At 36.8% G+C, this 16860-nt stretch overlaps 1 pseudogene; it reads right to left on the bottom strand.

Annotated features, from left to right (window-relative positions):
- Window positions 1-10240: 10240 nt before the first annotated feature.
- On the bottom strand, window positions 10241-15573 carry LOC146746668 (uncharacterized; annotated as a pseudogene).
- Between the last annotated feature and the right edge of the window lie 1287 nt (window positions 15574-16860).

The following is a 16860-nucleotide window of genomic DNA, read 5'->3' as shown; positions in this document are numbered from 1 at the left end:
TCTGAAAGCCAACTGAGCCATCGTTGACCAAAAAATAACAATGTCTCTGTCGCCTTACCCCCGATCTTACATAGTGCATGGCATCTCTGTCACTGCATTGTAGTAATGTTTTATGGGGGTTCTGTCATCAGTTGGCTTTCGAATCTCACTGGCGCCGTCTTGTCTTCACGCCCACTCTGGGCAATTCTATATAACAGTTCTTCCACCCCAAACTTCAAAACGAGGAACAAAGACACGCGTTGATATTCAAATCCATGATTTAAATTCCAAGGATTTTAGCACACGTAGCAATGACGACAAAATAAATGCCATTTAAATCTTAATTTATTTATTTGCCACGTTCGATCGTATGTGTATGTAATTAGGGGAGCCAACCACTACAAGTATGTACAGTACAAGTATGTGTGTGTATATGGGAAGGAGCCACTAGGGATAGCAATCCAAGTATGTGTGTATATATGTCCTGTTTTCAATTCTAAGGATATCTCAAGAATTGCAATTCAGATTTTAATGAAACTTGGTGATTATTTTTAGATTGACGTATTAATTATCTAATTTTCATAATTAAAATAACCATTTTTGAAAGCGTTTCCACCGATATCTCTCAAGAAATTTCAATGAATCTTGGTACCTGGTCTGGGACATGACATAAGTTACTCATTTTTTGTCATTTACAATACTGTAGATCAAATTATTTTTACAATTGCGATAAAACGGTCAAACAGCAGAGCTACTTTTAAATGATAAATACAATATAATGTAATTTCCAATATTTTGTATATTTATTTATGCCTTCAATGCCCACACTGGGGTTCTTTCTAAGCTTTCTTTGATATATATAGTGGAACAGAGAAAATATTAACCTACATCAGAGTATCATGGAGTTTTGCATATTGTCAAACAACATATATTTAGATTTGTCAGGCCATCTGGTCATTCAACCTCAAAGTCAATCAACCACCATTCGGTATGAGGGTATTACTAGTATATTCACCATAATGGGCACTGAAGATCCAGATCACAATTTGGTATTATAAATTGCAAATGAAAAAACATTTCATCTCTGGGTTTTGAAGTTATGCAAGGAAAAGCCTGCAGAATTATTATGCAAAGTAAGTAATTAATATGCATGGCTTCTGAAATTATCAACTCGATATTCCTTGTTCAAATCAAATATATAATAATAAGTGGTTCTCAAAGTATAAAATTATTTTCGGGGAAATGGTAAGATATTATGCAAATTAGACAATTAGTATGATTGAATAGCCCAACAATATTATCAGAACTTGCATTTGTCCCATGCTGTCTGCACAAAATATCATCTGAATCAGTACTTAAAATGAAAATCATGAGACAGGTTCTTAGTTTTAAAGTGGGCATGATGCGAAATTCATATTACACGCAGTTATCAGGAGGTTGACGAGGGCAGATGATTTGTTTAACAAATGTATTGACTACCAATTTAGTTGTCAAACATTGTATGTTTGTTGTTATTTATTTATTATTTATAAATTACTTTCTTTTTTATATAATATTTATTTCTAGTAAACATTTATTTATTTTCTTGTTTATCATTATTTATTATGTATGTGTTTATTATTAATCATTGTTTATGCAGATTTTAATGTAATATTTATGTTTGCTTTCGGGACAGCGGCGATCCAGATGATAATAGCGCCCTCATCGGTTAGTGTGCACCTTAAAATGGCTGTCGCAATAATACCGCGGTAATTGGACAGTCTTTGTTTGACGATTTGTTGTGGTCGTTTTGGCTCGTTTCGTAATATGTCTAAGCCCATAATCACAGTCAGCTAACGCGTGTATCACATACCGCTTAAAAGAATAGGTACGCAGTCTGTGGTACACATGCCAGCTGACTGTGAGTATAATGACGCGTACGTGTGAGTAATATCAAAATGTTTGTAAACTGACAAACAAAATAAATAAATTATGCCAAATGGCATTTATTTCGGCGTCATTGTTAATTCTATGTTCGACGCCGTAGTCATGAATTCAAATCTGTAGAATTTAAATATGAATTATAAATATTATGGTGTAGTCATAAATCCATGGAATATAAATCCGGGATTTAACTATTAACGCTCCAAATCATCATTCGTATGTGCGTCGCCATTTACACCAATCACAAAAAATGTACTACGTAGACGCTTTGTGTTTATAGCCCGTCTGATAATTCTCCCGTTGAAACTTCACCAGCTACGTCCAGTTTAAAGCCATACGTTTTACTAAAGAAGAATCGTTCTTTCAACGATGGGTGGCTAAATCGTTTTAAATGGCTTCGTTACATATCAGACCGAAACGTTATGGAATGTGAAATTTTTGTGAGAGCGAAAGCCAAAAACCTTTCACTGACGGGTGTTCAAGTTTTCGAAACTCAACTCTCATCCGGCATCAAGATTCTAGAAGTCACATCAGTGTCCGTGTGTTGACCATGAAGTCAAACGTTAGGTCGTTAATTTGACGTTAGTCGCACGCTTTATGTGCGCTAGGGGTACGTTCAGCGATCGTTGACAGGTCGCTAGTGAGTTGTTCACTGCAAAGCGAGCGATTGGTAACAACTAAGTAACGCAAGAGCAACGACTGACTAACGATTGTCGAACGCGTCGAACGTTAGCAAAACGATCGAAGGACGTTATTTAACGTTTAACAGCGTTTAAAAATAAACGTTGAAGAACGCTGGTCTCAAATGAGAACTTTTGTGCATGTTCAACACTTTTTTTTGGATCAGCGACTACCAACGTTTCCTCAAACGCCAGAGAACGCTAGCCAGAACGTCATGGTGTGACTGCGCCTTTAAGAGGCTTACGTGGCCACTTGAGAGACGTTGTGTATCTTCCATGGTAGAACACTGTCCAAAATATTGAAGGCGCAATACACTGGTTGGACGTTATCATTATGGGCTCAGTTGGAACTGTCGATTTGATAGTGTTTGATTTGTTAGTGACTATGTTTTTAGTACTTACAGAATAGTAAAATAAGAAATATCTGTATTACTGGTGGAAATAAAATAATAATCGAACGTGATTAAACTGTGAAATATCGAATTTCACAATTTCGCATTAGTATTTCACACCCCTACTAAACAAAATGCTATACGCGAACGTGACTTTTAACCACTGAAGTGACGAGCCCTTTTGAAATCAGTCACGTCATTGTTGCATTAATCCAGGAACAAGATGTCTCATTTCGATCGTAGTTGGTCGATTGGCTGACGTTCAATCCCCATCTCATCGTCACCAAGTCGAAGTTTATTTGGAAGTTTTGATAGATCTCGCAATTCCAAGCAAATAATAAATTTAACAACAGAATACGTCAAAACAATAAAATAAAGTAACTTCTAAAGACTGAATGTTGTAGTTTTTTTGCGAACTTTGTATACTGGACTCGGTTTTAGTTATAAACCGACGTTAGCTTCGCGTTCATGTCCTACCGTGACAACAGCCGAAAACATGTTGCTTGCTTTTTGAGCGGAGCGGATCGCCAACCAGCCTACCGGCTTGTTAGACTTTCTTGTTGGTGCCTAGAGGATGAATAATGCCGACGTTAAATATGTTTGATTGTTGTGCATATAATGTGATCGACGATTGGATGATTAAATCCGGTTTTATTGTCGTTTTGCTTTGGCTTCAATTCCACGTCAGAATTGTATACATTTAGAATACGTTTTAAAATTTCTGCGAACTCCGCCATATATTTAAATATAGTTCTGGTTTAACCCTACCAATGACCCTTGATTTGCATAAATGCATAACCAAGCTCTGGCAGAGGTGATTTGAAGAAGCGCCATCTTGCGTGAAGAGTGGTTCACAACGTCACTGCATATCCCGAATATGAATAATTCATGAGACAGTAGAGCCTCGTTATCAATGCAAATTGCGCCACATCGTTCGTTATTATACTGAAGAGAATTTTACGAAGAACATATAACACTGGGATTTCCAAACGATCACAAAGTGAAAATTATACGATAATTAACTATGAATTTTGTTTCATTGATTTAGAAGAAAAAAATAATTGTACGTTTCAAAATTAATTCAATCTGAAATAAATAAACTGACGACAAATCAACGATGTGGGGAATGCGAAAGTGAAAACAACAACGCACCTTGTCTTCACGGAACGACATGGCATGACATGATACGAGTATCTTACTGTATATACTGTATAAGATATTTTGTATCTAGGAATGGTGACAGTGCTGTATTCCACGGTGAATTTGATAATATTAAATTATCTTCGCCATGATTCCAAAGTTTTCAACAAAATATTGTATTCAAGAGTCAGGTTTTAACTGAGTTGCATTTCATATTGTGTTATCTATCTGAACCATGGGGATATTGGCATATGATGGAGCAGTCATGCTAGTTGCAGTTCCCGTAATATGTTTTTAAAAGTTTACATTAAATTTAAAATAGTTAATTAAGAATTCCATTATTTCACAAATAAGTGCTGTTGGTTAGTTCGTCGTGTTTCCTGTACGGTATTATGGCGAGTTTGTGAGGTATGTTTCTGATATAGCACTACTACATCCATGGTCACCGTGACCACTTTGCTATATGTTGATAATTTATTGGATTGTAGCTCTTGCAGCTGCAAGTTCCTTGTAGCGCAACTTGTTATCCTGTTTACTGCAATTTTTTTTAATATCCCACTTATATCTGATAGAAACAATTATTCTTGATATTAGCTTTCTGCATACAAGTTTTGCTATTACTGTCCTACAATTCTTCAGCAATATTTGTTTTTATGTCCTAACAAGGCGTCTGAGTTGCGAGGACATTTTAAAACCACGTTATGAGTTAGTGGATTGCAGAAGAAATCGTCACTACTGAGTTGTATAGCAACTTGTGACATTTCATCTATATGTAATATTTTTCAGTTATTTGATCATTTTAACTTCAATATATATTTTTATGTAATATTTTTTCAGATCTGTTAATGGGTATACAAGTTGATCAACGCATAAATAATTATTGTTATAGCATTCAATACCAGTGAAATTAATGACGTCATTGCAGCATATTATTCGCGATAATGGATGGATATGATAATGAATACAATGTTGTTTTCGAAAACCAATATTAGCTGTGTTTATTGTTGACTTTCTACGCTCACCTGTGTGTGGTCGATCATCATCTAAACATATTTAACAACTATTCTGTTTTGGATAATCAAAGTTACCAACGCTATTCACTAAAATCAGACGAATATCGGCGAAAACCCATTGTTTACCGTTCGAGGTCCGCCATCTTGGAAATGTTGTCCCATGACGTGAGAGCACGTCATAGTCTCGCAATTTCATGAATAAGCCACTCGCTTGGAATTCTGTTGAGATTTTAATAAATATTAATGATGAAATCTACTACAAATATATACACAATGTTTAAAAAAACATGGTACTAGGAATAAAATAACATATAATTAATGTTTTTATTATTTTTATTATTTATTTAGAAAAAAAAGTAATAAAATGAATTGTGGGTGTTTTCTCATAAAACCCAGTGTTACATGTTCCAAATAAAATGAGTTCAAACACAACAGAAGTTGTGAGGCAGTTGTTTAAGGTTTAAGATGGAAACATTATTAGGTTACGAATTGACTAGCTAGAGCTCATAACAAGTATCATGAATAAAAGAAATACTATGGACATATTGCCTACAGATTTTGGGAAGTCGGTTGAGTACATAACCCTGCCCTTATTGTTGGACCAAGCAGAACCTGGTATTCACTACATATCCCCGGTTGTGAGTCAACTGAAAAGTTTGGTTATGGACCAAGTTGTCAACTGGTTATGAAAAGGAATAAAATGTGCTAGTATTGTAAACAGAGATGAAATGAAGGTGGAGATCATTGAGGATGAGTTTGCGAGGCACACATGGAAGCTTATGGAATTAGCCATGTGCATCTGTGTGTGTGCATACGATGTCTGTTAAGGGGAAAGTTTCAATCCCGGCGATTGTACTTGATGTTTATTTGTATGGGACTGCCAGTCTTGTTTCATATTGTGATGGCAATCAGTTTGGCATATTTACTTCTGTCAAGATAAATCCGATTAAAAAAACACCCCTTTAAGGGGATATTGTTTGTATCTCCAAAACTGCTGATACGATTCAGCTGAATATTGGTACACATGCACATTTGAAAAGTCTGAAGCGCGATTTTAATTCTGTAACATAAATTTCGACAACAAGCAGCAAACAAGAAAAAAAAGCTTACAACTCTGTGACATGGTGAGAGAATCCGAAGATCCGAGATTAGCAGGTGTGGGACGTGCAAACGGACCTACATGCAAAGCGAGTGACTCCCCAGCAACAAGATAACTACTACAAGAATATGAATCTATTTCAAATCTAGACGAAGACCGAAACTGACGACCCAGGACCAGGATCAAGCAAAAACCATGCGATGTAAATAGAATGAAGAAATAATTATCAAGAATTATCCGAATCAACCGAAGGAAACACCGCCATACATCGCCAATGGAAGAACACGAAGTTCAAGAAAACTTTCAAAGAAATTGAACTACATGGAACACCCCCCAGCGACAACTTGAAAAGTATAACATGTACACCGCAGATTGAAAATTCAACAGTCATCGAGTTTTACTGTAGACTATGATATTGTCAGGGCGTTGTTATGAAGGCCGAAATCGAACTAACGTCCGACGTATAAATGAATAAATACTGGACTATGAGGTATATCTAATACAATTGCATATGACATTTAATACAGCAATACGAAATCGATACACAGAATTATTACATCAAAATACAGTTGTTACAATACAGAATGGGTGTATATCATTAACAACAAAACGTACTACTGCAAAATGGATATATTGAATATGATAAATTTACTGGACGACTACAAGCAAAAATGTTGGTGCGTAATAAAATTTATAATATATACAATTCAACCGTTAATGTCATTAAATATTCATCTGAAAAGTCAACAGTCCCAGCTTACCAAGACGCCAGATACAATTACGAATAGACCACACGAAACACACGATTTTGTTCAACGCCACACGTGACGATTCGCCGTCCAAGTACGCGGATATGCGTGGCGAAGACAAGCGCCTTATAACGACACAATTGTGATACACAGCGGTTAATCCTAAGCACACAATAATCCCGACAGCGACGACACAGTAATTAATCAAAATATGGCAATCCCACTAGCAGTACGCACCCGTAATATACTCGCGGAAATAGAGAGGTTTAGGTACGCGTAATTACGCGTAAGTAATTCCATGCGTCTGGTCTACCTGTACACGTATAACTGTCAGTTTCGGCGTCTGAGTTTAGTTGGGCGTTGTAACACGCGAACCTTAAAAAAGAAAGCGTGTATCTGTATGTCGCTGAGGGAGCCACTACACTGTGATTTGACGACAATCAGCGTTCACGATCCGTAAAATATTGCCAACTTTTGCTGCCTTTGGTAAGTATAAATTACAAGTTACAATAAAACTAGTATATTTTCGAATATAAAACTCACCTTTTGTTTGTTTTTTTCGGCATAAAAACCTAGTATTTTATGTACCCCTGAATAGTTGTCCGTCGCTCTAAATTTGTATTACGTAAAAATGTTAAGAAACGTACGATATATAAAGCCATTTATCTTTAACCTAGGGGTCCACGATTTTAATTCTTATTTTTTAATGAGAATAGATAACTGGCTGTGGACTATTCATACTTTTGCATTGCCCAATGCAACAAAGAAACCAGATTATTGGATTTCAACTACATGTACAAGTTGTATTTTCAAATATAACTAAAACAAGTCATTGAAAATGACACAGTCCCCGTTAAGTTCTCTTTGTGCTCGTCATATTAAAGCGGAGGAGTTGTCGCGAGCGTGTCCTTGAAACTTGAGTTCCAAGTGGCGTATACAACAGATTGTTTATTTACATCAAAACATGTGTTTCGTGTCATAGCAATATGGCCAAAATAAAAACAGCCGTTATTCAGCCATCTTTGATCTGATTATGAAACACACTGATATGTATGATGTATGTGCCAAATACGAATGAAAATGGTACATAAATTGTGGAAATATAGTAGTAAGGCCAAAAAGTCAGATGGCTGTCAATCGGCCATCCTTGACCAGATTTTGAAACAAATTGTCATGGATATGCATCCTAACATGTATAAAGTACATGTATGTGCCAAATTTGAATGAAAACTGACAGAGCACGTCCAAGATACCGCATAAAAAAACAAAAACAAGATGCCTGCCAGTCGACCATCTTTGATCCATCATGGACATGTATTCTAACATGTATAATCTATGTACCAAGTTTGAATGACAACTGACAAAGCATGTCCAAAATACAACATTTTCAAAAAACAAGATGGCTGCCAGTCGGCCATTTTGAATCGAATCGCTAAACCACTGCATGTGCATATGTCCCACATAAGGTACTAGGCACATGCAAAGAATGAACGGAATCGGTCCACAGGATTCTGAAATATGACGTTGGATAGACTGACGCACGGACAGACGGACACACGGACGAACAGACTCAGGAACTCATGGACGGTCGGGAACATGTATCCTAACATGTATGATCTATGTAGTAAATTTGAAAACTGACAAAGCATGTCCAAAATACGACATTTTCAAAAAACAAGATGGCTGCCAGTCAGCCATCTTTGATCCAATTGTGAAATAAATCATCATGGACATGTATCCTAACATGTATAATCTATGTACCAAGTTTGAATGAAAACTGACAAAGCATGTCCAAAATACAACATTTTCAAAAAACAAGATGGCTGCCAGTCGGCCATTTTGAATCGAATCGCTAAACCACTGCATGTGCATATGTCCCACATAAGGTATTAGGCACATGCACAGAATGAACGGAATCGGTCCACAGGATTCTGAAATATGACGTTGGATAGACTGACGCACGGACAGACGGACAGACGGACGGACAGACTCAGGAACTCACGGGCGGTCGGGGACATGTATCCTAACATGTATGATCTATGTACTAAATTTGAATGAAAACTGACAAAGCATGTCCAAAATACGACATTTTCAAAAAACAAGATGGCTGCCAGTCGGCCATCTTTGATCCAATTGTGAAATAAATCATCATGGACATGTATCCTAACATGTATAATCTATGTACCAAGTTTGAATGAAAACTGACAAAGCATGTCCAAAATACAACATTTTCAAAAAACAAGATGGCTGCCAGTCGGCCATTTTGAATCGAATCGCTAAACCACTGCATGTGCATATGTCCCACATAAAGTACTAGGCACATGCAAAGAATGAACGGAATCGGTCCAAGGGACTCTGAGATATGACTCCGGACGGACGCACGGACACACGGACGGACAGAGACCGAATTATAAGTCCCCGTTTTCGGACTTCGTCCGAACGGGGACTAATAAAAATATTTAATGAATCCGTTACTGTATTTGTATATTATTTTCAGAGATAATTGACATCATTGATCTACTTTTGTTGGCTAATGGTTTACAAGATGAGGGTCTTTGTCTGCTGGCAACCTCTATTTCTCCATCGACAGTTCCCACTCCAGATGGTGCCAGAATTGATATTCTTTCACTGACCAATAATCAATGTCTTTCTATGTTCAGATTTGAGAAAGATGAACTTTTTCGTTTGAAGTCTGCTCTGAAAATTCCGCATAAAATTGTAGGTTCAAACAAAACTGTGGCAACTGGAGTGGAAGGTTTATGCGTCCTACTGAGAAGTCTGGTTTATCCAAATCGCCTGAACGATTTGATCCCCATATTTGGCCGTTCAAGAAGTGAACACAGCATAATATTCAACACTGTTTTTAATCATATTAACGATAATTTTGGACATTTACTGCAGTCCCTGGACAAGTACAACCTGAATCTTTGCAGTTATTTTGCAATGCGATTCATGAACGTGATTCTCCACTCACCAACTGTTGGGGATTCATAGATGGTACAGCACAATCTATATCAAGACCAATACATAATCAGAAACAGGTCTTCAGTGGACATAAACGAATACATGCTATTAAATTTTAATTCATAATTTCCCAAATATTGATAAGCTCACATGTTTGGGCCATTTGAAGGTAGACGACATGATGCTGCCATGTTGGCAGAAATTGGTTTATTGGAACAACTTCAACAGCTGAATGCCCCAAATGGTGACCCATATAGTGTGTACCTAGCCTACCCTTTGCGACCACATTTACTATGTCCATTTAAGGGTGCTCTTCCCTCTCCTGAAGAGAAAGAGTTTAACAAAAAGATAAGTTCAGTACGTGAATGTGTCGAATGGGGTTTTGGCAAAATAATTAGATATTTTGTTTTTCTTGATTTTAGAAAGAATTTAAAATTATTTTTGCAACCGGTGGCAAAATATTACTTGGTAGGGGCACTGCTCACTAATTGTCATACATGTATTTATGGGAGTCAAACTGGCACCGTTTTCAATGTACAACCCCCATCTCTAGAAGAATATTTGACCAATGGCGAACAATAATTTTAGGAAAAAACTTTAGCTTTATAACTATGGAGAATTTTGATTCAAACAAAAATAAGTGTAAATGTTCATATTATGAAATTTAGTTCAAGAGATAGTAAGTTTACTGTACATGTTTCAGTTGTAGTAAATAACAGCTATGTTGTAATCATATACCATTCATTCATAGTAGTGAATGCTGTGTTAAATAAACCACTATAATATTTGTGTCAAAGGTTATTTAGTTTGTATGTGATTCTTTATATCTACATTTGTTTGTTTTTTAATTATATTCATTGAGATCAATTAAAACATTCCTGAGGTAAAATCGAGACAAAAACATGTTTTTTTAATTATCGGTAAATTTTACAATTTAAATTATTTGAAATTAAAATCATACATAAAACAACAATTAATCTAAGATTTTTTTTAAGTAATTCAAAAATAATATTTCTTTCTCTATATTCAATTTTAGCTCGTTCTTCTCTTTCATTTCGATCATTTTCTAGGTATTCCTTATCGAGTTTAAGTCGCTGTCGTTCTAACTCCAACTCCTCTCTTCTTAAAGCAATCTCGCCGGAAACCAGCCTCATCATCTTGTCTTTTTTGAACACAAGACAAAACATCACCATGGAAGCAGAACGACGTGTTTGCTTGGTGTTGATGGCATAGATGTTATCTCATTATTATCATTTTCAATGTTGCCAGCTAAAAGAACAAATAAGTTTGGGTTACTGAATGTGAATATTAAACAAAAACAAAAACCTGTTAATTAAAGTTTGAGTCACTAAGCACAATTCCAAACATTGAATAATTTTAGCTGATTATTTAGTTAGAATGTGGCACCCACATTTATGGCATTCAGTTATGTTTTTTCCCCTATACTGTTCTTCACTTCCAGATCTGCAACAACAAATAGAGGATTATAGTAATAACTTTTTGACCAATATTTCTAGTCAATTTGCTTTTATTTTTTTTTATCAATTTGTATTTAAATTTATGATTTTTATTTTATTTACTGGTAGACAGTTTTCAAGACGGCATGTCGGAAAATCTGTGTAGTAGTTGTATTATCTCAAACGCTGCCGCCATCAAACAGACTCTTACCGCATATTGTTCATGGCTGGTATTAGTAGATGGATTACGCAACATCCTGTGTGTAGATAGTTTTAATGCCGTCTTTCATGTCTAACTTTATATTTAGTATTAGTAGTAGTTGTTTACTTCAACTGTATAAACAACACGTGTTAATTATCTCTGTATTACTGAGAAATAAATCAGTTCTTCTTTAGGTTTGAAAAGATCAACATCGCCTCGTTTTACTCTCTTGCACACACATACGTCGAACCTTTTCCTACACGGCACTTTCTTCATAGTAAACTGATGTACCCATTAACCAATTTTGACAGGAAACAGAGGCATGGTTTAGAAGCTAATTTTTGTTAATCAATTAACTAACTACTAACAAAAATTTTAAATTCATACAATAGCTTTCCAAAAATATATAGTTTTGTGGACAAGGGAGGTCATCTTAGTTTCCTAATTAACTAATTAAAATACCTGTCAGGTAAACTGCATCTCTACCTTGAACTCACAATTAACAAAGAAATTCAAAAAAATCGAAATCGACTGCCCTTGGAAAAAACGATTTTTTTGGATGAATGTTGTACCAAAACAGTTTGAAAAAAGATTTAAAACGTTAACTAACATTTTCAGGCTCGCAATATCCTGTTGTTTATAGTGTTCCAAAAGTAAATAAGTCCTCTCTCTGCACCGCCGACCATCCACAACAAACGACTCGTCAACATCGACAAGTTTTTTGGCGACAGCAGACCAGGCTTTCTCCGATTCTTTTAGAGTAGCAATGAAAGGATTTTCCGCTACTACCTCCCTCAGTAACATTACATCCTGCTATGCAGCAAATCTCATAATTTGTTTTCCGAATGTTAGGTACTGGGTTGTGAGGAGCCAACTGAGATGATCCAGCTGTCATGACGAAATTCTATCATAAAAAACACACGAATATTTGTCATTGATGTATTAACCTTAACTATCAATATTGCATATAAGAAGAATTTAGTAGCAAAATGCGAGCACAATTGTAGAAAATTGTTTTTGAACTCACCCGTAATGATAATAACGTCTAGAACTGCACCTACACGTTCCGAAGGCGACTTCCAGCCGTTCTTCCCGCGTATGTGTCACGTGACGATGACGTAACGCGCGCGTATTCAGCACACGTAAATTTGAATTAGAACGCGTAACTAAACCTCTCTATTATTCATGCCCGGTTTCCACTAAATTATTGTAAACAGGCGTGGTAAAACCTAACGAATCACCATTGATGCAAACTCGGCATACACAATATTCATGTAGCAAAGGTTCAGTTAGATTAGCAACGCACCTCAATACACGTGTTCACGTGGACGACATTTCAGTTCTCAGTTGTTGCACGCGGCAATTACACCCGGCCCCCACTCCCTATATTTAGGGGGGGGGCCTATGCTTGTTCCCTCATTTTTTTGACCCCCCTATCTAGGGAAAAGAAGAAAATTTAACCCCCTTTTACGGGCTTTTCCGATGAATTTCACTCCCTATCTAGGGAACTTTTCAGTCTAGAACTCCTTTTAAACCCCCCTTTTTTGTATATCTCGGGAAGTGCTTTGAAATACACCCCCTATTTTGAGAATCTCGGGAAAACAAGCAAAAAATACCCCCTTTTCTACGATTTTCTCGGGAAAATGTTCCCGAGACAGATCGTCAAAAAGTACCCTCTTTCCCGAGAAAATGGGAACGCGCATGCGGCCCCCTATGGATCCTGAGTGGGGGGGGGGGGCAATTACAGCAAAGGCAATTACATTAACTCGATTATATACTCTCACCAGAACCTATGCAGTACCATGCCAGGAGTCAGACTCGTCGAACCGTCGAATACTTGGTTAACTGGCTTGCCTTTTCACCAACTTGTCCGTAGTCAGCCTCGTCGACCACGAATGCACACTTATCGTTTTTCCTGCCAATCCGCCGCACATCTCAAGCTCAATTTGCATACAAATTCGTTCACAAAATTCGTTTCCTCAAATTGTCAACATTTGCATAAGAATTCATTGCATTCAATCTCGATCGCAAACATAGAAAAACAATTATACAGATTCAGTTTTATCCTGACAGATATTACATGTCAAAATAAGGGACTTTTTTTTCAAAACATCATAATTGAAATTGCATCCTTCCACATGACTTTTTACAAACTTTGTGTATTCAAATGTACGTGATTTATCTCATTGTTTTGCCATGGTTATTGTCGTGCTGTTTAATTTGACGCGGAATGTGTGCAAGCATTTTATTTTGGGTAGGGCGGATAACTGCAGATTAGCCAACTGTAGTTCTCTGTTCGCCAAAACCGTTTTTTATATATATTTGTAAGAGAATTATTATTTTATCGAAGTTTCGAATAAGTCAAGCGACAGATGAATTCAATATTACGGAGTTGTTATTGTACTTACAGTTATTGAGTTTTATGGATGAAGGATTGCTGGTCAGAGATACCACACCTTGTCGTTTTAGTAGTTATGCTCTGACATGAAACTAGTTTTAAGTGTACCCCTCTAGGATAAAGATGGACACATTTATTTAGTTTTGTCTCACACAATTGCGCAAGTATCGGTAAAAAAATCTAAGGTTTGTACCATTTAGAACAAAGTAGCGCAATTGAAGTACTTACATCTACGAACTATTAACCTGGCAACCACTAAACATGTCTAACACTATACTGATGTCGTATGAAGTACTTTTAAAATGTGTAAAGCCATTGTAAATTGTATGACCCTTGTTTAAAGGACACATTTTATGGAGTGAGGTCACTCCACATTGGGAAAATTAGCATGTTACCAGCCTTTGATACACTCAAATGATCTTAAGCCATATGTTAGGCCACTGTGAAGTCCCAGTCCCAGTCACTCTCGTTGTGTGGTTTTTTTTTGGGGGGGGGAGGTTACCAAGCGTTACCTTACATTAAATTGTCTTGATGCGACAATAGGGTGAGCTTTAAATAAGCTGCTCTACTGGCATTGAAGTTATCATAGCAGCATTTCTCATAACAATAATGCCAGTGACGGCGGCACGGGGGTGGAGCTCTTTTATTATATTCAGCACTATTCACGTAGCGAACGGATCCACTATAGAGTAGGGATTGCTAGCACAATAATTTAATCAACGTAGTGATTTTATTCTAGTGTTGGGGAGCGTCGCCCCCTAAAATCAAGTTGTAACCCTTTGTGTCAGCAAAATTTGCCCCTCAAAATGCAGGAATTAACGTTTCAGTTGGTCTAGATTTCAACATTTTTAGGGGAAGCATGTTCGGTGCGAGAGATGATGAGCAGATCACACTCCCTATACAATATTTCGTGCCGCCGCATCTGGATGAGCTGTGTTAAACGTTGAAAAAGAACTTTCAGTCATAACTAACAATACTGAAAATGGAATACTGAAAAGGAGTGTAGCAATTACATACGCGTCAGCTAACTGTCAATGTTATTAACGTATGAATGTGAATATAAACTGGGGATTTTACATATGAACAGATGACTATTACTAATAGATTTATAGTCACCTCGCCCAGGATAGTTGGCAATCCTCGCATGGGCCTGCCCAGTTGGATCCATGCATCCCACCAGGACCGATATCGCGTTTAATTTTTTTCAGCACTAGTCGACTCAGTCCCAACTCTGTATCGAGATATCAAACGTGATCGCGCCTAATGATTCGTAGTATGTTATTGTCTATTGTATGTATCAATTAAAATTTGACTAAACAATATCATAATCTAAAAGGGGTTGCAAAGGGGTTAATTTAGAACACTTTTCATCACTTGTTAAATCATGAACAGTCGCTACGACCCCGAATAATACTACGTATTTCACACCAATGATATCACCGATATCATCACAGAATATGCCGAGTTACAAGCATTCTCCGTCCGTACTCAATACATATATTTACACGTACATTGATCGGCACGTCAGCATAGTCAGCATGTCCGCCCAGTATCGGTTTTGTGAGTTCCATTGCCATGGTCGGCAGCGCGTAAACAATACAGAAACCTCGTCGCAATGTCTACCGTTTTGCCGGAGCTTAAGGTAGAGATGCAGTTTATTTGTGAATTTCAATCAAAAATAGTTTTTTTTTCGTTTTTTATATAGATTTTTATCTAAAGAACATTCTGTGAAAATTTGACCAATGAATTCTTATTGGAACACCGTTAAAATTGCTGTTTATTTTCTGGTTAAAAATAAAAAACACTCTCACGTGGCAATGTTTATGTCCAATTGCCTAATTTGCATGAGTAACCAAATAACAGGACCTTTGATTGACAATATGCAAATCGAGATTGTACGGGTCATAGTTCATTCAATTACGCGCATGTGCAATTATTCTCAAATCAGTTCTCGCTCGCTAGCAAACCAAACATTATATTTCCTCAGCGTTTTTTTCCTAATTTTTATCATTACATTATGCGTGGTGTGAAAAGAAAGAGAGGTAGAAAGAAGATTCAGATGATTTCTATGTCGGAAGAGGCAAAAGCTACACTGAAGGCATCAGCCCACCGAACGAAAAACAAAATCGATGTGAGCGTCCAAACATGACTTTCCTTGAAGGCATGAATCCGAGTTTCTGATTGACTGAGAGATTTTATTTTTAAATAATTGTTCTCAAAAAATAAACTGAGCATGTGAAAAATAATTTAACATTATTTACAGTGATAACTGCTCATTGTCGAAACGAAGCTTACCCATTCACGCTAGTCACAATAAACATCATACTCTTGAATAGGCGTCAATGACTACGGTAAAACTTAGAAAATGACGTCAAAATACACCTTAAAAGTCCCATTTTATTTATTTTTTAAATCGCATCCCGAATTTACGGCAGAATCTGGTCCCTCAAATAGGGGGCACGTGAGCTTTGATTCTAACCGGATATATTGCACTGGGTCGGAGAGATACAAACTTTTGTGTATCTTTTGTCCAATGGGTACCTGTACTTCGATCATTCGAAAGTTTTGCTAGGTGGTGCGAGACAGCATTGTTTGCAACCGGACGAATTCCGTTTAATTCAATGAAGCAAACAACTGACAATGCTAAAATAAATTGCAGAGGTACGCTAAAATTAATTGAAAACAACCAAATAATTTCAATGAAAAATAAATCACAGAGAGAGGTAACTTGATACATTTCGGTAACAACTCTTTTGACGCGCTGACCGCTTCTCCGCGTCTGATGTTTTGTTTTCCTTGTCATAATACTTACTGATTGATGATTTTGTTTTGATTTTTGAGTTTTTTAGCCTGCAACTCGGCCA

The sequence above is a fragment of the Saccoglossus kowalevskii genome, chromosome 4 (genome assembly GCF_978046115.1).
Source record: "Saccoglossus kowalevskii chromosome 4, keSacKowa6.1, whole genome shotgun sequence".
NCBI lineage: Eukaryota > Metazoa > Hemichordata > Enteropneusta > Harrimaniidae > Saccoglossus > Saccoglossus kowalevskii.
Note: the sequence above shows the minus strand (reverse complement) of the source record. Positions and strands in the feature narration are given on the sequence as shown.